This window comes from Cheilinus undulatus, linkage group 1 (genome assembly GCF_018320785.1).
Source record: "Cheilinus undulatus linkage group 1, ASM1832078v1, whole genome shotgun sequence".
In the NCBI taxonomy this organism is placed as follows: Eukaryota; Metazoa; Chordata; class Actinopteri; order Labriformes; family Labridae; genus Cheilinus; species Cheilinus undulatus.
The window spans coordinates 7,086,100-7,108,572 of NC_054865.1; the positions used below are offsets into that span (position 1 = coordinate 7,086,100).

The following is a 22,473-nucleotide window of genomic DNA, read 5'->3' on the forward strand; positions in this document are numbered from 1 at the left end:
TGGGTTATTTAAAGTGGGGGTATTATACTTTTCTGATTTTTAAAACATAAATATAAAGTCACAATGTTAGGTGTCCATACTCCACGTATGCAAATTTTCAAACCGCAAGATAGACAGCAGTAATCTTGGTATTAGCGTGTAAACTAATGAAAACGGTTTGTTGAAAATCTTGCAGAGATTCTACCGAGACAAGATTTTGGTGGACCAAACTGATGAGGTCATCACAATAGGATCTCCTGACTGGTTCGTGGTTCATCTGTGCTGCCAGCAAAGTAGAACAGATCGCCCCCACAAGGCCTTTTAGCCATTAGCCACTTCACAACAGAGTATTAAACACTTCCCAAACAGATACGTCCTGCTCTATCCTTCACTGCTGCTGCTTTTCTTCCCCCTCTCTCTCCAAACTATCAGGATCAGACTCCGGGTCTAACACGTACAGCGTATATCAAAATTCACCATACTTTACTCAGTCGGACCGGTTCATTAAAAGTTTTCAACTACTAGCATAATAACATTAGCCACATTGGAGGGCCAGGCACAAAACATTGAGTCCTGCTGCCGGCCAGCCTCCGGAAAATTGGCCAATCGGAGGAAAGCAAGTCCATGGAGCCGGGGGGGTTAAAGAGACAGCAGCGAAAAAGGAAGCGTTTCAGATGGAGGTTAAAATAAGGGTTTTTCAGGATGCCAGTGTGAGAAACATGAGGAGTTTTTTGAGCTGTAAACCATGTAAAGCTACTACATGTATCAGAGAGATGGTGTAAAGCCTTGAAAGAAGGCAAAATAACCCCACTTTAAGTTACTTGGCAAAAGTAGTGCTGTTAGCCTCCAGATATTTCAGTGAGTGTTGCCCTTCAAACAGGACACTTGAGGACGCTTGACTAATGCCACAAATGGCCACAGTTGCTCTATACAGCGAGTTTATTGTAAAAATGGGCCAAAACACAATGTTGGTGCAATTGTTCGCTATATCCAACATTTTTTGAAGTGTTTCTTTTTACCATTTTGCAATGCAAACTTTAACCACAGGCTACATGCACTTCTGCCTCCTGAACAGCTGCTTGTATCTGTGATCTTTGTCAGGAAACAAACAAAAAAAAAAAAACGGTTATGTCTGCTCAGTTTTCCACTTAAAAAGCTGACACAATGCTTTCAGTAAGTTAACATATCATGCCGACTGTAGCTTGTCTAATTATCAGCAATAAGAGAAATAAAGCAACAGCATGGAACTTACCTGGAGGATAAATGTCCAGTCAGCTCTTCTGGTCAGGGTTGGTTTCTACAATTTATCCTCAGAAAGTTGAAGAAGCTCTGTAAAACACCAGCGATTAGTAAGGCAGGGAACTCTGGATGGGGAGTGATGCAGGCTGCAGTCCCAGTTGTGACAGCAGTACCTCTCGTGGGCATGGTCTCAAAGTTTCCACACTTAGTCTCCATCTGTAAAGTTTTTCCTCTGGGTCATAAACTTATCCCCTCATTAAAACAGTAAACGGCATGTCATCATCACTCCAGTAAAAATCTTGTTTTACTTTTGTTATAGCTTACTTTGTTGTTGCTTCCTCAAATAAAGCTTTCAGACCAAATTAGCTGTTCATACACCCTGAGGCAGAAGAGCACATAGCCAGTAACTGAAGCTCCCATTGCAAAATAGTTCCAAACACAGAGGCTTTCTGGGTAAAAAATAAAACATTTTCAAAATAATTAACATAGTGGACGTTGAGCCAACATTTTTTTTGTCCATTTTTACCTAAAACTTGCACAGTTAGGCAGGGCAGCTGACCTATTTGTGGTGCTATATAGCCTAGCTTGTTCAAGCTCTAAATGAAGGGGCAACGCTCACTGAAATCTCTGGAGGGTAATGACACCTCTGCTACCAAGTACCTCAAACAACCCAACTACAAAAATGCCAAAATATCCCTTAAATTTTTCAATTTAGTGAATGTCACTCACTTTTCCACTACCATTACCTTCAGTAGTAGCAAACATTAACAGTATTTGAAGGTCAGTGCACACTTCACTTTTCTGTGCAATTACAAATGAACTGTTTTTCTTCAAACAAGTTTTATAACATGCATACCTGTGTCTTCAAACCTGCAGGAGCATACTGTTGTTTCCCACTCAGCTGGGTTGTGGTAAGTCTACCTGGAAAGAATCATACTACATCTAATAAACAAAAGCAGCAATGACTGTGAGATGTTGTAGCTTACAGGTGGAGCAGACATGTCTGATGCCTTCCTGCTCCTCATCCTGTTTGATTTATTATGGAGGTACCGTTTCAATTACAATGGTGGATGCTCCTCAGCTGAAACTTTGGGGTTTAGCTACCTGGTGATGACAGTTCTGCAGGGATATAGGTTTAAAGGAAATATCTGGAAAGGAAATTTACTTAATAAATAATTAAAATCATTCCCTGATTGCACAATGGGTCAGGTTTTTGGTGACCATGGACCCCACCATGCTGTTGGGCCCTTTTTTCACCTTGTGAGCATCCTTGGCTGTAATGTTATTGCTGGCACAAGTGTTATGATCAAAGTTAGTCTGCTCAAAGTTTTTTCCCCCTGAAGACAGGTTTGAATTGTTATTCTAAGTGTTTGCCAACTTGAAAGATTTGTCTTTATAAGAATATTTTTCTTCATAATGGTAAAATCTTTTCTTTAAAATAGCAAACACCTGTTTCAAGAACCGACCCTTAGAGAAAATTTGTGGGAAACCATCACACACTGTTTCACGACAGCTGGCGAAAGAAATCTAATTATGCAATTTTAAAGTATTTCCATCCTTTAGAATAGAGCAGAATACAAAGTAAATGGTTTCCTTCTGCTTGCAATGGCATCAGCTTGTCTAAGACTTTGTTTGCAGATATATGCGTTTGGAAAACTCTACATTCTTCATTTAAAGAAGGTGGCTCATTTACAAGAAAACACACTTTAAAACACAACACATGCATATGGAAAATAGACTATAAAACAATATAAAACAGATGCATTTGAGCTACATAAAAACAAGGCATCAAGTCATAGATTATCCACTTCAAAAACACAATAAACTTAGAATCACCGCCTAGTGGTTATATGCCATAAAATCACCAGACAGTGAAAGTACCGTGGTGGGTCAGTGAGACATTCAGGGTTTTTTTTTTCTGTAAAAGTGTAGTTTGCAGAAATCTCAAAATAAAAGGGCTGACCATGCTGTCTAAGGGCCCTGACCTTTGACCTCTAAAAATCTAAACAGTTCATCCTTGAGCCAGAGTGGACATTCAGGTAAAGCTTAGAAAAAAACTTCAAAGCATTCTTGAAATACTGTATTGACTGTGTTCACCCGTGACTCAATTGTTGACCTATGACCTTAAAGTTCTGGATAATTCATTCTTGAGTCAAAGTGAACATTTCTGCAAAGTTTAAAGAAATGTTATGAAAGAATTCTTGAGATGTCATGTCACATGCAAAACATTTACATTAATTGCCTGACACACAAGAATCACAAGACAGCCTGACCGTAGATTTTAGACGCCTGCTCTCGTCAACTCTAACTGTAAGACGCCGTCTCTTTCAGAATGAAAGTGACATAATTTACAACGCTCCAGTTTTAGATTTTTGTTTAAAAACTTGACTTTATTCATAAACAAAGTCTGGCAGTTAAAATAACCACATTTCAAACATCATAGACTAGCAAAATTTCAACATTAAAACTGAGAAAAAGGTCCAAAGTCTAAGTGAGGGCTAAATCATGAATAGACCTTTAGAAGGTGATTCATGGGGGCTTGTTTTAGCTTGATTTAAGCTACAGGTAACATAGCTCAATAGCAGCACAGTTAATGTTGCATGCACATAACAACAACACAAAAGTATAATGCCCCTGGCCTGGCCATCACAGCAGAGGCCAGGCCAGGGGCACAACCGCAAATTTAAGAAGTGGAAAAAGAACTTCCTCCTAGAGTCAGGGTGTCCAAACTACAGCCTAGGGAAATTCAATTCAAATTCAATAAATAAAATGACATGTTGCCCACATTAAAACATCAAGCTTGTGCCTGACTGGACTGTACATGTTTTAACACAAGGGGATGCTTCCACTTTAATCCTGTAAAGAACATTTTGACAATTAGAATTTATTGAAGTGTTTTCTAAATGATTAAACTGAACAAACTTTGTAGATGGTCAACATGTTGGCAACCGAAGTGATAACAATATCTTGATTTATAACACCCGAATGGATTATTGCAGCAAATAGCAGTACCAACACTGTTTTGGAGTGGAGCCAGTTGGAGCCAGGGCCTCCTGAAATCTGACTGCCCCCTCCTGTAAGTGGCCCTAACATCCCATTATATTTCTGCATGTGGCCCTCAGTGAGAAAAGTGTGGACACCCCTAGCCTGGAGGCTCTAGCCACAGCAATGTTTTGAATTTGTGGTGGGTCAAGAAAATGTCTTGGGTGGTTTCAGACCTTGATCTTTTACCTCCAAATTCAAATGAGTTCAGCTTTGAGTCGGTGTGAGGGTGGGCATTAATATGCGTTATTTGAAAAATCCTTAATAGCATTCTTGTGATATCATTTTCACAACTAAGACAGGAACATGAAGCCAAATGACTCTGACCTTTGACCGAAGTGGACAGCGTTACAAAATTTGAAGAAAGTTCCTTCAAAGTTCTTGAGATATTACATTTAAAAGATCATAATAGTGTCTTAGATGGGCCGATAGCTTAGAAACATAATGCCTCTGGTACTGGCCGTGGCAGGCAGAAATATTACAATGTTGGGAGCCCGAAACATGTTAGAATGAATTACCCTTAAAACTCAGCTATCAAACATATCCGTATGCTCTCATTACAGTTACACATACGGAACATTTAAAGGACAAATCACCCACTGACACCCTGAACATGCTAGAAGCTGGAAGTTTGGTAAAGAGCATTTACACAACTTTAACTGGAGATATGAAATATTCTAAAGTCTTTTAGTGAGTAATTAAACCAGGAGGAGGTTTACCTGCCCACTGTATGAATGTTAAAACACAATTTTCCTTTAAATGGTTCTATGTTATTATGATAGTAAAATATCATAGTAAAAGAATGTAATATCCCAGCCTGCACCTGCATCAGCGTGTCCAGCTGGGTCTGTTATTTCTTTGTTTAACATGTTTGATACAAAGCAGAGCTTCTGTATCAGAAATGTATAAAATAAAACTGAATAACTGAAACGCTTCTGTTTGTTTTTGGCTGCTGAATAAAAAATGGATAAATGAGAGGAGAAGGGAAAACAAGAAGGTAGGTAGAATGATGAGAAACCAAACTGATATGACTCCTCTGTGTTTTTTTTTGTCTCCAGTAGATGGCAGTAGTGTACAGGAGTAACCTGCAGTAACAGCAGAGAGCATGTTTCAGCAGAAAACAGGCAGATTAAACAGATTTTCCCCCTGACACACACCGCAGAGCTCATCACCAGCCCGGGGATAACACTCACACACAGCCTGAATGAGATTACCACATGTTTGATGGGGTTTGTATCTGCGTGTAGGATTAATATCAAGTTGAACATTTCAGTGTTTTTTCAGATGAGGAAAGAGCTGACAGCAAACTTCTCTGACAGCTGATGGACTCGCTCGGTTTCTTTGAGAATAACTGTGTTTGTTTGGTGCCCTTAACACAGAGTTTTTAGACTTCAGGACTACAGTCCTAACAAAACACATTTAAATGTTTGTAGCTTTCTATTTTAAAACTAAGATAGATAGATAGCGTTGTGCAAAGTCATATTTAAAATTAGTTAGCTCAAAGTTTAATTCATGCAGATTAAATGTATTAGTTTTCATTTGGGTGATGTTAAATTACGAAAAAAGTTCACAAAGATGCTACTACTGTGTATGTGTATCACTTTCCTAGTTGTCTGACTCCTCAAAGTGCTTTCACACTGCAGGTCACACTTATTTATTCACACCCGTTGACTCCTAATTCACACTCTGAAGGCTGCCATGTAAAGTGACCATTAGTATGAATGGTCTAATCCCATTCGCATGAATCCATCGGGCCATCTTCCATCACAAAGGGTGGCTCGGCTCGACTTGGTTTGACCCGGCACAACAGAGGATTCGCTTTTCCACCACTACTAAGGCCACGTCTAGAGCTGATGACTGAGCCCTCCTCCATCTCTGATCTCTACACCGTCTGATCTGATTGGCTTTACATCATTTTAAAGCAAAAATCTAAATGTGGACTGACAGCGCTGCACGCCGCTCTTTTCCCCTTCTCCCTCTCTCTTTCTGTGATCAATAAATGAACAATAATTTACGCTGCATAGAAGTTAAAGAACAGTCATCTGGTTATTGATTCATGGCTCTCTAGCAGAAAATGAACACAGTCATATTTTTGGATTGGCATGCTTTACTTGTGCCAGTTAATAAATTGAAGACTGACTCTACCATGGGCTAAATGTTTCAAACATCTCCAGCATTTTATCCTTAAAAAGTCTAGAATGTGTTTGTCTCTAAGAAGGGGAAAGGGTTTGTAATTATTAGGGAGAGAAAAAGTTGCAATCCTGGATCTGCGCCAGGTCTATGGGCTGAGTTTTGTGCCACTAGAAACTGAATTTGTATAATGATATTTAATTTGAATAGCATGATTTGAATTTGAATTTAATGTTTTTAAACTGAATTTATTTTCTTTGAAATTGAATTTATTTGCTTTGAAATTATATTTTATTCATTTGAGCATTCAACTCTATATTCCTTAATTCAAAAATTAAAAAATTCAATTTCAGTTCATTCAATTCAAATTCAGGTCTGCAATTCAATTTCCGTTCAGCGTGGCACACTGTTTATGTCATCCACTTCCATGACGAAGAGTAATCGAGCACAGATTCTCAACTGAGTGTGACTGCTGAAAATACAAGAAGAAGAACTGAGCGGAGCTGGTGCCTTTTCCATGATGTCTCAAGACCAGGACACAATAATCAGGTTTGTATTAAACTTAAATTATTCATATTTATCATCATTTACAGGAAAAAAACACAATGTAAGTCCTAATATTACTGTAGCTATTGGAGCTAGCTACTAATATAGCTTCAGTCAATGCGACAGGGATAGCTGGCTTACAGTATTTTCCTCCAGTGCATGTAATGCCCAGCTACTGAAGTAGAAGCCGGCTGGGGAGGGTAGTGGAAATTGTTCTTCTAGAACAGCCAAGTTACCTTAACGCCATTTAAAATAGATAATAGTTTGCTATTCTGTGCTCCGTGTATGAATGAGGCTTTTAAATTATGATGGAGCGTAACGGGCGAGGAGCGCCTCGCCAGAGGAGACTGTTTGGTAGTTTATTGATCACGGAAATTTAACTTTTATGAAATGAAGTAAAGTGCCCAGATGGTCAGTAAGAATCCCTCTCAGGTATAATCGGTCACTGATGTGAAACCCTGCGCTGTCAGACAGCCATTCCCCTGTTCATGCTTACCTGTTCAGTAACAGGTGCTACTGCAGCTGTCAGACAGCCTGTCTGCCCCGTTTCCAAGGAGACAAGTGAGAGAGAGGAAACGAGTAAGAGAAAGATTTCAGCACAAGATTGTGGTAACCGCGCGTAAAATGTTAAATTTCCACAAGCCTGCTGCTCATATTGTGCCATCACGCTCAAAAATCACTATTAGTAATTTTTGAAGGAAACGGGACAGACAGGCTGTCTGCTGCAGTAGCACATGTTACTGAGCAGGTAAGCATTAACAGGGGGAATGGCTGTCTGACAGCACAGACTGACTGAAGCTATGCTGAACCATTAGCTAGCTCCAATAGCTACAGTAATGTTAGGACTTAGAACAATGATAAATATGAATAATTTTAAGGTTAAAACAAACCTGATTATTGCATCCCTGGTCTTGAGACATCTTGGAAAAGGCACCAACTCCACTCCGTTCTTGTATTTTCGGCAGTCACGCTCAGTTGAGAATCTGTGCTCGATTACTCTTCCTCACGGAAGTGGATGATGTTAACGGTCTGAAACTGAATTGTAGAACTGAATTTGAATTGAATGAACTGAAATTGAATTTTTTTATTTTTGAATTTAAGGAATATAGAGTTGAATACTCAAATGAATAAAATACAATTTCAAAGCAAACAAATTAAATTTCAAAGAAAATAAATTCAGTTTCAAAACATTAAATTCAAATTCAAATCTTGCTATTCAAATTGAATATCATTATTCAAATTCAGTTTCTAGTGGCACAAATCTTAGCCCATACTGGTCTATCCTGATTTCTTGTCAGGATCGTGAGAGCTCCAGATTTGTGCAACAATCAGACCTCTGCTAGAGCACATAAAAGTGGAGCTTTTGTCTTTTTTTTTTAATTGCTGACGATGTTGACATTGGACCAGCGCTGTTCATAGTCAGTCCAAGCAGAGGCAGGGACAAAACGTATCTCCCTTTGGGCTGAAGATTTTTAATCATAGGGCAGGATATCAGAAGCAGAAGGGGGGCAATCTCCCCGGCAAACCTTTTGACGTTAACAACTTACTGACGTGAGCGTGGCACGCTTAAAGGCCGGGCTGGCTTGCTTTGACACCGCTCGAGAGCAGGGACATCTGGTTCTGCACAGCCTGGCTCAGCCAGATTGGTGATGGAAAAGCAAATCAGCACAGTTTGGCTCTGCACGGCCAAAAGTCACAGTGGAAAAGCCTTATGTGTGCCACTGACACAGCAGTGGGAAAAATTTGGGGTTAAGTGTATTTCCCAAGGACTCATTTGTAATCGCAATAAATGCCTAATCTGAATAAAAAAGCTTCATATAAACACTTCATTCACAATAAAATCCTCCAATTTGGGTAACTTGAAAAGAAAATTTATTCTGATGGAGAGGGGTGGTTTATGCTGATAGTCATGCGGATCTCTCAATCTAATCATCTCTCCTTGTTTTGGGTGATTTTTGTCACGTCTTTCCCGTTGACTGTGAAAGAATTGGACGAAGTCTGCGTGACATCAGCCGTCTGCTAACAACAGGAGGACTCAAACAGCTTCTGAAGCCAATCCATGGCAGCCTCTATATTGAAATCACTGTCTCAACCAAACTTTGGATCAACCGTATGGTAGACAAGAGCCCGCCCACTGAGCTTTACTTCCTGTCAGCTCAGCTAGCACAAAAGCAGGCCTTCTGGAGGTAGCGTCTGTCTGTCAAGCTATCTGTAAATCAAATGAGACGTGCCCTCAGTGCACAGTGAGGTTTTTCCAAAATATAATCGAAATGATTGTGGTACAACCCCCCCCCAATATAGTGAGGACACGTTACGTGTTTTTTGAACCAGGCTGTAAACCAGTTTATTTCTAGTGTATAATGGCTTTTTAACAGGTGTTCGGACAGGACATCCGGTGTTCCTGCCGCTAGCCTCAAGTGGACACTTGCCATATTGCAATTATTTGCTCTTGCTCATTGGCTTCATTTTTCAGGGCTGGAGGTTGCTGCTTGGTCTTTCCCAAGGACAGAACAGACAGAAACATGGGTGCAAAACAAAACTGAACTGATCTGTTTTTTACTTGAAGTTTTAAAAGAGCTCAAAATTTATGATCAGATTCAGACATGAAATCGTTGAACAATCCATTATTTTGCATGAGCAGGAGTTAAAACAAACAAGCATGTGCCAGCAGTTTATTCAAAACAAAGGCAACGAAGAATTTCTTCTCCTGTGCCAAGTTTTTGTTGGAGTTGACTAAAGAGATATGCTGTGCATGTCAGAGCAGTTTAATTCAGATCAAATATATGACGCATGAACATGCATATCTCAATTGGGGTGCATCTTTTAGCATCCATGTGAACAGAGAAGCTTTTAGTAGCTAAAAGTAAGGCCCCCTAGTGATGAGGCCATATGTAATATGTACTGTACTCTGCGTGGTCTGCATATAGGCAGTGGCGGGCCTGCCTATGCGAACTGGTCATGGGATTAATTCCTGAACCTAAAACTGTTTCTCTTTAGCTGTGCTGTGTAAATAAAGACCCAAAAATCCCCCCAAATAATCTTAAAATACCTGTATATAAACAAGAATTGATCCTATACAGGAAAGCAAGAGTACCTGGAAGCAGCCGACAACCTCCACTTCACACCGGAAGTCAGAAAATTACCACCATTTCTCATCTTTTTATACTGGAAATCACTAGAACTGAACGTCTTCTTTGTTGTTTTCTCCGCGTGTCGCCGCCATATTAATAGAGGCAAGTCCGCCGCATAAGAATATATAAGTAGACGAAAACAATGCAAGTTTTCGGGTTAACAAGTACAGAGATAATGTTACATTTATTTTAATGAATCGATTTATTATCAAAATTCACGCATCACTGAGCACAGAAATAATATGCGACGGGAGACTGGCTGGCCGGACGTCGGCGTCGCCGCACTGTTGCCAGAGGCAAGTTGCTACATCATTTAATACAGTAGACAAGGATTGTGCAAGTTTTCACAATAAAAAGCTCAAACGACGAGATTGCATGGATTTTAATGAATTATTTATTAAAAATGATCTATTTTGAAATAATAGCTGACAGTGAAACATAAAGGCAGAATCTGTTTTCTTTTATTTTCTCAGTTAAATGAAAAGATATACTCCATGATTAAAAAAAAAGATTTTCTGTATAATACAGTTCCATATATGTAAATATATTTTTCATTTTATATTCATATATACACATTAATCTGATCGTTTGAGCTTTTTATTCCAAAAACTTGCATAATCCTTGCCTACTGTATTGAATGATGTAGCGGACTTTGGCAGCGACATCAGTGTCCGGCCAGCCAATCTACTGTCACATATTATGTCTGTACAAAGTGATACTTGAATTTCGATCATAAATCTATTTATTCCAACTAATGTTATGTAATCGCTGTGCTTGTTAGTCTGAAAAGTCATGTATTTTGTCTAGTTGTATTTCCTTATGTGGCGGACCTGCCTCTATCAATATGGCGGTGACACAGGAGAAGACAATGAAGAAGACGTTTAGTTCACTTGACCTCCAGTATTAGAAAACGAGATATGGCAGCACTCGTCCGACTTCTGTCAAGTGGATGTCCTCAGCTATATCCAGGTCCCTGTCTCGGAAAGAGAGAATAGCCATGGGGTCAAGGTATACGAGGATAAGGCCCTGTGGTCCACAGTCACACCTAGGGTTATATATTAAAGGTAGACTATTTATCAAGCGGCAACCTCCAGTCCTAAAAAAATGAAGCCAATGCGAAAGTGCAAAAAATTGCTACACCGCGAGTGTCCACTTGAGGCTGGCTGCAGGAACACTGGAAGTCCCGTCTGCACACATGTTAAACAGCCGGTTTTGACACACAAAATAAAGTGGTTTAAAGCCTGGTTCAAAACACCAAACATGTCTCATTAGCTAGTGTCCTATTGTGCTCCCACTGTACAGGGGATGAATTCTTTTGCACCATAATCATTTGGATTATATTTAGGATAAACCTCACTTCACGGTGATTGGCGCGCCTCATTTGATTGACAGATAGCTCGGCAGGCAGAGGCTCCATTTCTGTCAACTGGAATGCTAGCTAGCAGGCTGAGAGAAAGTCGTGCTTAGTGGGCGGGCCGTTAGGTTGATCCAAAGTTTGGTTGAGACCACGATTTCAATATGGAAGTGTCCACGGATTGGCTTCAAAAGCCGTTTGAGTCCGCTTATTGTAAGCAGACAACTGACGTCAATGGGGTTTGTCCAATTCTTTCTACAGTGTATGGTATTCATGCACAGTCCAATAAGTGACATCTTTAGTTCACTGCATGCTACTTATTGAAAAGTTGATCTACAGTACTTTGATCTATAAGATGATCTGTAAGATCTATTTTGATGCTATTTTATTCTCTTGTGTTTTAATTCAAAACATCTTACTCAATGCAATATTCTTAAATAAAACCCTTCTATTATATGCACACCTAATGACAATATCTTGAGGCCCCTTGGAGCATAAAGCCCTTGGCAGTTGCTCCATTTGCCTAATGGTAAAACTGCCTGTCTGTATTCTGTGTATTTTGTCATGCTTAGAAGTACAATAATCACATCAGATGGGGGCATTAGTTTACATCTCAGCATGTATTGATGTTGATTGTGAAATCATTATTTAATAAACCAGAATATAATTATGTTTCTTATGAACACTGTAAATTTTTCATGAGGCTGAATGTAGCGACAATAATGCAATTATAAGTTATATTTGATGTTGTAATTAAACATCAGGTCTACTGCTCAGGAATGAATGGCCTCGCTCTTGAAATATTAAAAATGACTTTTATTATATAAAAGGTAACAGGCTCAGTAAGAGTGTAAAGTGTAAAGAAAACTCTGCAGGTGGATGTAGATAGTATCTACCTGACACAGAGGAGTTTGATATCTTCAATGCAGAGGATAAAATGGATCATGTCCGAGCTTTCCATAAACCAACTGATCAGTTGACCTTGAGACATAAGCATTGGGTAATGGCTGAAAGAACAAGAGCACTCAGATACAAGTGACCTAGATGATCTTCCTCTGCAGGGTGCCGGGGTTCAGCCTTAAAGTTGCAGTAAGAAGCTTTGGCATGAGGCAGGGGCTCGGCGTAGAGCCAGCATGCTTCCCAGGAGCCTTTCTCTGGAGGTTTTCCAAACACATAAGACTAGAAGGAGACTCCAGGATAGACCCATAATTTAATGCAGGGATCGAATATCTTATCTGGTCTGGGAAGTGCTTCACTATGCCTCAGGAGGAGATGAAAACACTGCTGGAGAAACAGACACGGAATACCTGGCTTGAATTTTGACACCAAGACCCAGCCCCGGTATGGATGGATGGATGAATGAGCCTCTTCAGATTCTGTTAGACTTGCAGGTAACGTGTTTTTGTATATTAAGATTATGCACAGCTATTTTTAAGTAAAATGGAATGGCTAAAGCATATGAGGAGTGCTTTTGTTGCAAAACTGTACCCATGCTACATGCAGAAGAGGTTTGCATTCAGGTTCTTATCCAACGCATGTCTGCACATCTAAATCAAACATCAAGTAGTCATGTAAGAGGGACTGCAGGTTACTTTTGCACATTAATACTAATAATTGTCTGATTATGGGTGTTGTTTGTTTTCATCCTTGATGTGAAGTATTTAACAAAAAAGAAGAAGGTACAAATGGGAACCAGATTATCTCAGTTGGAGCAGGCGCAGGCAAGAGTCATCACTGCACTGGTCATAGGATAGTTCCTGATTCTGGTGCTGTTTGGTGCATATTTTCCTGAATTCGCTCCCCCTCTGTCTTCAGTTGTCCAATCAAATGGAAAAAAAAAAAGTTTTATCAACATCAAGTCACCTCATCATTAGAGGAACTCAAGTTCTACGAGTAAAGCCAGGTGTACACTGTGCGATTTTCCTCCGATTCAGCCCCGAATTTTGAGTTGCATGACTCACTTTGAAGTCGGGCCAACTTTCAGTTGAATCGAGCATCGTTTCTCATGCTGTGTACAAGGGGGTACAACGGCCGACCACGGCCCGACTACGACCTGATGACCTACTCCCGACTGGTCTGAAGGATTTCTGGCATGTTTGATATTTTGGTCGTACGACTCCAGACACTTCACAGGGAGAGCAGAAATGCGAGCAGAATAAACAACTTTGGGGGGTTGTTTTTCTTTGTAAACTGTCAGACAGTGTCCTAAATTACCATGACAATGGCTAGAATGACTTTCTGATGCACCCCCGCTTTGATAAAGGAAATAAGCGAGCAGGAAATATTCCTACCTGTAGACCTGCGGCTGACACGGATGATTGTGTGTGTGGGATAGAGAGAGTTAGTGGGAGAGAGAGAGACTATGACTGGAAACACTTCACCCTCAGACCCCGAGGCTTTTTAAAAAGGAAACTCTGTGGGCTTCTTTCACAGTCCATCCCAACTTCACTCGCACAGTGTGAGCACTTAGGTCAGACATGACCGTTGGATCGTACAGTGTGAGCACACAACTCGTGCGCGATGGTCGTGCATCATAAGTGATTCAGTCACACAGTATGAGATGACATTCTGCCACGACTGACCTATGGTAGGCTTGAAATTACACAGTGTATACCCAACTTAAGGGTCTTTCCACGTTGGGTTGGATGTTTTTCAGATCCATAATCTGAAAAAAGGTCATGCCCTTGAACCTTGCACACTGAGTCATTTGTATTTTTATTTGCCTTCACTGTGAAAATTAAGAATGTAGCAAATTCTTTCGTACTGTTATCCTGTGGCTTCATCACTCCTTTAAAATCCCCTCTGAATCCATCCATGGATCTTCATACAGCACCCACTTAGGCGTCATAGCACTGTGCCAAGTTGGAGAGATAAATAATAACTTAAAAATTCATTCTCTGTTATGACCTGTGAGTAGGCTACACATGCTTGTCTTAATCTGTTATTTTTCCATGGTTGATATCCACATAATACATGGGCAATGGCGTCCATTTCTGATAGAACTACTGCTATCTCCATCCACATTCTCTCCACCATTGTTTACAGAATTGCAGTCCCTTCAACGAATCCACAACTTTAGCTATCGCCTCTTTGTCTCAAACGATGCTGACTGTTCGCCATTCTCTTGGTGGGCAGAAAAGGGTTCGTTTGAAACTTGGTAAGGTTGACCTGCCTGATCACAGACATGGAATCTGGTCAGTCCATCCGCTTCTGGACATTAACTGCTTTATGTTGAAAGTCCCCTTCCTGTTGTTGGTGATTGTCAAGGGTGCAACGCAGGGGATTCTAATTTGGTGCTAATTTATTATGGTTACCAGGGTGTCATGAGTGGAGCAGTTTTCGAGTAAAAGATGTTTAATCTTAGCGTATTGCACTTTTTCCTTTGAAATATCAACACAACATTCTTGAAACCTTGAGTTACAAACTTAATACATGGCTATAAGTTCAGTATTTGGTTCCACTGGGGATTGAACCCAGGACCTTCTGTGTGTAAAGCAGACGTGATGACCACTACACCATGGAGCCAGGTGTAAGGCAGCTCTGAATGATCAATCAATGACTCAATCACAAAGGTTAACATATACCCTTAAAGAAAGCACTCTATCAGGTGCCGTAACGTGGCAACGTTCTGAATAAATGTTCATCCATTTAACCTTACCCAGCCACGCTTTTCACTAAAATTATCAACATTAACTCCATGAGTTATAAACTCTGCACATGGCTATAAAATAGAGTTTTGGTTCCACTGGGGATTGCTGACTAATGCACCATGGAACTAACCTGACATGCCACATGGATTTGTTTCACACATCCACCTGGAAAACCTTCAATATACAGCGTTTGGGAAAGGGCAGAGCCTTTGAAAAAAAACTCGGAGGATGGTTGGATGAACGTTCTGTCTGTCACATCTTCATGGGCCAATCAGAACAACAAGTGATGTAGCCGCTATCAAGCTGCGCCCCTACCAAGGACCAAACTCCATAGCGAACTGCATAACGCGAACCTTGGTGACTGTAGACATGTCAGTACATGACTTTGTCGTTTTGTAAAAGAAGACAACTCACTTCTGTTCTTTGTTCTTCCTTTAACAAAGAAATTTCTTCAAGTTCTGATAAAACTGTCGCTTTAGCAACATCCACGCTAATGTCTTCCACCATAATTGCACTGGTCTCTTGTTGCTGCTTGCTTACGTCACGACTCTGTTGCACCAGAAAGTACTGCCCCTCGTCACTGATTGGTCCTGTCACTTTCTAAGCAGGCAAAAACGGTTCAGACTGAAGGTTCGCCAGTGAGAAACATGGAAACGGGCAGATCCATCTGCTTTGCAAGGTTACCATGGAAACCTACATGCAAGCAATTTTAACGGTCAATCAATCAACAACAACAAAGGTTATGCACTGTAATGAAATCACCTCATCAGGATCTCCTATAGTATACACTTGGATTTCATCAGATCAATCATGTCAGAAGTCCAATCGGTAGCAGCTAGTCAAGTTTCCACACATGTAAAGGGTAAATGGTTCCACTGGGGATTGAACCCAGGACCTTCTGTGTGTAAAGTAGACATGCGCAAACCTTTATACGCACTGTACTGCATACTGTCAGAGCACAGTCTCCACAGTCTTCATTTCTGAACACTATCTAGAGAATGTCTTTCACTGAAACAACACAAAATTCCAACATGTAAACTCTACACATTCCTAGGGCAGAACATTGGTTCCACTGGGGATTGAACCCAGGACCTTCTGCGTGTAAAGCAGACGTGATAACCACTACACCATAGAACCACATTAACTTGCCTGTTATTATTGGAATATGACACTACTCTTTAGAAAGGTGGCTCTGGGTTTTAAACCACTAATATTTAATCTAGGTCAGTGTTGCTTTTTATTTAAATTGTCAACAAAGAGCCCTGAACCCTTAAGTTATAATCTATACACATTGCTGCAAGGCAGAATTGTCATTTCAGTGGAACTGAAAGCACACCCTTTCATGTTTAAAGGAGACCTGATGACCACCTCACTACACAACCAGCCAACCCGTGCACAGATTTTGTGTGATTGTTCATGTGCTGGTGTTAAATTTGTATGCCTTGTGCAAACACTTCAATCCAAATTGCTCCTCCTGCTTTGCCACTTATAGGCCTTTTGTAGACACATTACAATGAAGATGTCTGTCACTACATTGGAGGGCTGAACTGGCACTGGTTACAGCTGGGTAATACGCATTCTAGTGTACACTTCCATGTTCAGGGTGTATTTGGGAACAATAAAAGTAAATGAAAGTAACAAAATAGAATTAGCCTACATGTCAATAATGTCAGTGACTCTGTCAAATGAAGTAATTCACCTTAAGGGGCTCACAAACAGAAAAACTTGAAATGACTGGACTTAAACAGGAGTTTCTCCACATACATACTTCCAGGTAGTCTACAGCACTGACTAAACATTAAATGAAAATGAATCTGTACAGTTCATACAGAAAGTATTCAGATCCCTTTTACTTTTGTCCTATGCTACAGTTGAAAAACAAATCTCATTTATCTACATTCAGTACCCATCATGACAAAGTGAAACCTAATTTGAGAATTGCTGCAAATTTCTGTCCTTTTGCACAAAAAAATAAAAAATAAAAAAATAGCTCAGGTGCCCTCCATTTCTCTTGACTGTTTCTGAGATGTTTCTACACCTTGATCCACCTGATCTTGTCTACCTGTGGTAAATTAAATTAATTGGGCATGATTTAGAAAGGCACACACTTCTCTATGGAAGGCCTCACAGCTGACAAGACAAATCAGAACAAAAACCAATCCAGGAGGTCAAAGGAACTGACTGCAGAGCTCAGAAACAGGATTGTTGCAAGTCACAGATCTGAGGAAGGCTGTCTCTGCTTCTGAAGGTTCCGAAAAGCACAGTCACCTCCAGAATTCTCAAATAGGTGAAGTCTGGCACAACCAGGTCTCTTCCAAGAGTTGGTTGCCGAGCCAGTTGGAGGGAAAGGCCTTGGTAAGAGAAGTGGTTCTACCCCAGTAACTTCCAGACCAATCAGAATCAAGTACTCACCAAAACTATGGTATAAATTTAGCACAACATTGTGTGAAGAAAAGCCCAATTCAGTTCATTCGACATGCACATCCGCGAGGAGGTCTGTGAGAAGAGGGGCGGAGCTACGGAGCTCAAACAGGGAGAAAAACAGGAAGGGAGGGGGAGTAGAGTTGATTCTACACGGCTCTCATCGAATGTTAAAGGAGACATCTTTAACCCTTTTAAGACAATTTTATATTGCTCTCAGAGGTCCCCAAAACATGCCTGTGAAGTTTGTTGCTGAAAAAAACACAACTGGATTTTTGCATGCGTAAAAACCTCTCTGTTTCAGCCCTGCTCAGAATGAGCCGTTTCTGTGACTGTAGCTTTAGATGTTAATGATCTGTCTGACTCCGCCCCTGACCACACCTCACTCAGGAAATGGATGCAGCACTCCTGATGTTACAGACACTTTTATCCAAAATTTTGAACCTGTTTGGGATTTGAACCATCAATCTCACAGACATGACCAGTAGGGTAACCCACTGAGCTATCCAGCATCTCAGCTGACACCTAAGAGGATCAGGAGAGGAGAGCGGAACTTTCCTCCAAGTGAGGGAGGGCCAACCAAACCTGGGGGCTGGTGCTTACGCCCCTGGTGAGGTCACTAGGTGTAAAACCTGAGAACAGCTTGTTTAAGCACACAATTTCTGAAAGGTGAAGAAAGAGAGGGGGAAAGGGAATGGATTTTTCTGGTACTTGAGGGGATTGTGGACAGGCCAGGGGCACACATTTATGTTAGAAAAGCCTGAAAAAGGGATTTTTGCAAAATATGTCCTCTTTAAGAACTAAGCTTTAATAGATTATATAGTTTAAAGAGGCTCTCTCTTTCCAGTTGTGCATGGACAGGACCCACCATAGTATTTATGCAGGATAAATTAAGGGCTGTTTGTGCTAAATCTGTCCGTGGAAAAAAATATTTTTTACAAGACTGATCTAGCAAAACATTTTTGTATTCATATGTGCCATGAAATTGCACAACTGCATGATTTTGATGACAAGGGGGAGGAATCACTCTGGTGCACCTGCATGTGATATAAAGGCGTGATCATGATGACAAAAAACACAAAAAAAGTGAATGTGCAGTACCATCCCTCTTGTAGAGACCGATTTATTGGGTTACTAACTTGGGTAAATCTCAGTGAGTGACTGTGAGAGTTGTTGCCATGAAAACGATGCATCGTCTCCTTCAATTGCAGCAGTGTGAACATTGCAAGCAGTTGCAAGTTTCAACTAGCCTTGTAACAAATTGGTTTGAACTGGGCCTAAGATGCACCTTTTGCCTTCCAGGTGAGGGTTAAGCTGGTCAGAATAGAATGTGTAACATCAGGTGTGAAACATCTATTAATAGGATAAGCCAATAGCGATGGTCTCTTTTATATAGCAGCCACCTGCATTAGTGAGTGAACAGGTGTGAATGAATAAGTTTGACCTGTGGTGTAAAAGGATTTTAAGTCATCAGATAATATGGAATGTGCTACACAAGCTAAAGTCCAATCACCAGTGAACTGCTGGCAGCAAATGAAGCTAGAATAATCGTCCGTCACTCCTGGAGGCAAAGACCATCATCAGGCAGAAGCTGATTGGTTCTGAGATCAGGCAGTCTTGATCTGACCAGTCTAATTGGTGACATCTAAAATCAGAACTGTCACCTGCAGTCTATGAATTCATTACATTTTCTCTTATGCAACTGAATGACAGTGAACTGTCACAGCACTGTGTCCTTTTTGTCTGGTGTTGGTCGACTCTTGTAAAACTTATTCTTACAAGTAACAGTGGGAATAAATCTGAGATAAGAGATTATTTGAGTGTGTGAAAATATGAAAGCTGTCAGCGTCTCCTGAGAGTGAAGTGATTGGAGGCAGCAGCTGCAGTGTACGAGGACCAGGGTGAAAATAGCCGTGAAGAGTAGCAATTGGCTTTGGCCTGGAGCAGTTACAGGCGTGTCATTGGACAGACACCATGATGTGATTTTATCAGGCCATCCGTACGCTCCTGAGTGGGCTGATAAAGTGATAAACCCTTGAAGAGCTCTGACACAGGAGGCTGACAGACAGGAGATGGGGCCTCGCTGAGCAGATAATATGATGGACAGAAGTGGACGCCGCGGGTGCGTGCGGGAGAGAGTGTGAGTGTGGAGGCGGGTGAGATGAGAAAATGGAGAACAGAGGATGAAGTGTGGAGAGTGAAAGCTGCTAAATGTGATCCATTTGAGGTGTAGGGCAGCCAGAGGGAGTGTGTCCTACAGCTCAGTGTTCTTCTCCTGTTGTTATCAGTGAGACTCTGTTCAGTCAGAGAGTTCCTCAAGAAAAAAGCTTCTCTGAAACAAACGGCATGAAAGTCTCAGCTCATCCAGGGTTATTATAGACACACCTGGCAGGCTGACATCTTTACCTACAGGGAAATTCTGGCTTTTTTATAGCCGGGCCTTTCTAGGTACACATTTTTGTTTTGAAATGCAGTTGTGATGAATGGATGGATGGATGGATGGATGGATGGATAGATGGATGGTGAGGGTTAGGAAGACTAATTCATAGTTTTTAGTTACATGAGGGGTGGCCCACTTAAAGAGCACCAAGGACACTCTTCAATAACCTCAATTCCATAAAAGTTGGGACAGTGTCTCAAATGTGTTTATAAAGTGAATACAGTGATTTGCAAATCCTTTTCAAACCATTTTCGATTGGATACAAGACAAAGAAATTGAATGTTCAAAATGACAAGCCTTGTTGTTTCATTCTTCTTATTATCCTTAGAACATATACACACATTTTGACACTTTCCAAAAAAGTTGGGACACAGAGAGGAAAAGACTGAAAGTTGAGTAATGCTGAATTAACACTGAATTTGATTCACATTGATGTAGATTGATTGGTAACAGCTGATAGTACCATGACTGTACTTAGAAGGACCTTTACTGAACGGCTCCATCATGCACAGTTAATGATGGCTTGTGTAGAAAAACTGTCCAGGAGTTTATAAACAACGTTCCTGGACATGCAATCTAAGGAATTTATGGATTTCACCATCTACAATCCATCAAGAGATTCAGAGAATCTGGTGAATTTCTCTGCACATAAAGGCAAGACAGACTGCCAGGATTAAAAGCCCATGACTTTCGGCCCCTCTGGTGGCACTGCATAAAAAATGGTGTCATACTCCATCCATCCATTCATCCATCTTCTTCTGCTTATCCAGGGTTGAGTCCCGGTGGCAACAAGTGAAGCAAATCAACCAAGAGTTCCCTCTCTCCCGCAAAACTTTCCAGCTCCTCCTGAGAGATTCCAAGGTCCTCCCAGGCCAGATTGGATATATACAATCCCTCCAGCGAGTTCTGAGTCTGCCTCGGGGTTTCCTGCCATTTTGGTGTTCCCTTAAGACCTCCACAGGAAGGCACCCAGGAGGCATCCTGATCAGATGCCTGAACCACCTCAACTGGCTCCTTTCAAAGTAAAGGAGCAATGGTTCTACTTGGAGATTCTTCTGGATGTCTGAGCTCCTCACACTATCTCTAAGGCTGAGACCAGCCACCCTCCTACGGAATCTCATTTCGACTGCTTGAATCCACAAGCTCTTTCTCATTCTGCCTGGCACACAGACCTGGTAAATGTCATACTATGATGGATATTTCAAGTTGGGCTCAGGAATGCTGCAGAGAATTACTGGCAGTTAACACACTACCCCGCTGCATCTACAAATGGAAGACTCCAGCATGCAAAGTCAAAGGCGAATATTAATGACTTCTAGAAGGATCATACAAACAGGTTTTGGGCAACATTAACTTCTATTCAGCATCTTTTTCAGGGATGTCCCCCGTGATAATTTTGGCAGCTATTTTTAATTTTACTCTTAGTTTTAGTCTTTAAATGAAATGCATTTCAGTTTTAGTCCCATTTTAGTCATTTCTATCCTTTTAGTTTTAGTGTAGTTTTAGTTGACAAAAACTCAAAACAATGTAGTCCAGTGTTAGTCCATAAAAAGTCCACACATTTTAGTCTTTATTTTTAGTCCAAGCATTTATTTTCTTGCCTAAATCTGTTACCAGATCATGGAAGTGTGATTTCTGCACTCTGCTAAACCTGGGGTCCCTGCTTTCTACAGCTGAGAGGCAGAATTGATACAGATGCATTGTTTTCTGACAGATTTACCCGCTGTGGAAAAATGTCACGGATTTTCAATGTCAGATGAAAACTACATTACATTTTAGTCTAGTTTTAGTCATCTTGACGAAAAATGGACTTACTTTTTGTCAGTTTTAGTCATCACAAATATATTTTCGTTTGTATTAGTCTAGGATTTTCATTGAAAAAATGTTGTTGATGAACATTTTTAGTCGTAGTTTCAGTTGATGAAATTAACACTGGATGTTCCAGCAGGACACTGCCAAACCACATTCTGCACCAAATACTACAGCATAGACCCAGACCCTGTGTCTTTAGCACTGGTTGTGCTGGAAGCTCAAGTTTTAGTACAAAGCCAGTGTAGTCCAGTGTTTTCAGCTCTTACTGTCCTCAGTTGTTTTTGTCACTGGTTTAACAGCATGTTTTTGGTGGTGGGAGGAAGCAGGAACACGCAGAGAGAACCCACAGGGAGAACATGCAAACACCACACAGAAAGGCCCTGACCAGGAAGTGAACCAGACAACAGTGCTAACCCCTGTGCCGCCGTGCAGCCCCTTTTTGGGCATATTGTTACCAAGAGTTTATATATATTCTTGAAACAATACAGCTTTATCAGTTTGAACATTGAATATTTTGTCTTTGTGCTGTAGTCACTTGAACATATAGTTTTAAAGGACTGACAAATGACTATTGTTTTTAAAAGACTTTATTTAATGTCCTACACAAAAGTTGGCACAGCTGATCAAAATGTACCTCTGTTAAGCATTAATATCTTAACAAAGAGGCTGACTTTGAAGACAGTGAACTCATTAATCCTCATATAAACTAACACAACATTAATGTTAAAA

General features: G+C 40.7%; 2 non-coding genes across 2 annotated transcripts; both read right to left on the reverse strand.

Moving 5' to 3' along the window:
• Positions 1-14,873: 14,873 nt before the first annotated feature.
• On the reverse strand, positions 14,874-14,946 carry trnav-uac. The gene has a single exon. It is a non-coding gene; the product is annotated as a tRNA-Val (tRNA).
• Positions 14,947-16,135: 1,189 nt separating this feature from the next.
• trnav-uac lies at positions 16,136-16,208 on the reverse strand. Its single transcript has one exon. It is a non-coding gene; the product is annotated as a tRNA-Val (tRNA).
• Between the last annotated feature and the right edge of the window lie 6,265 nt (positions 16,209-22,473).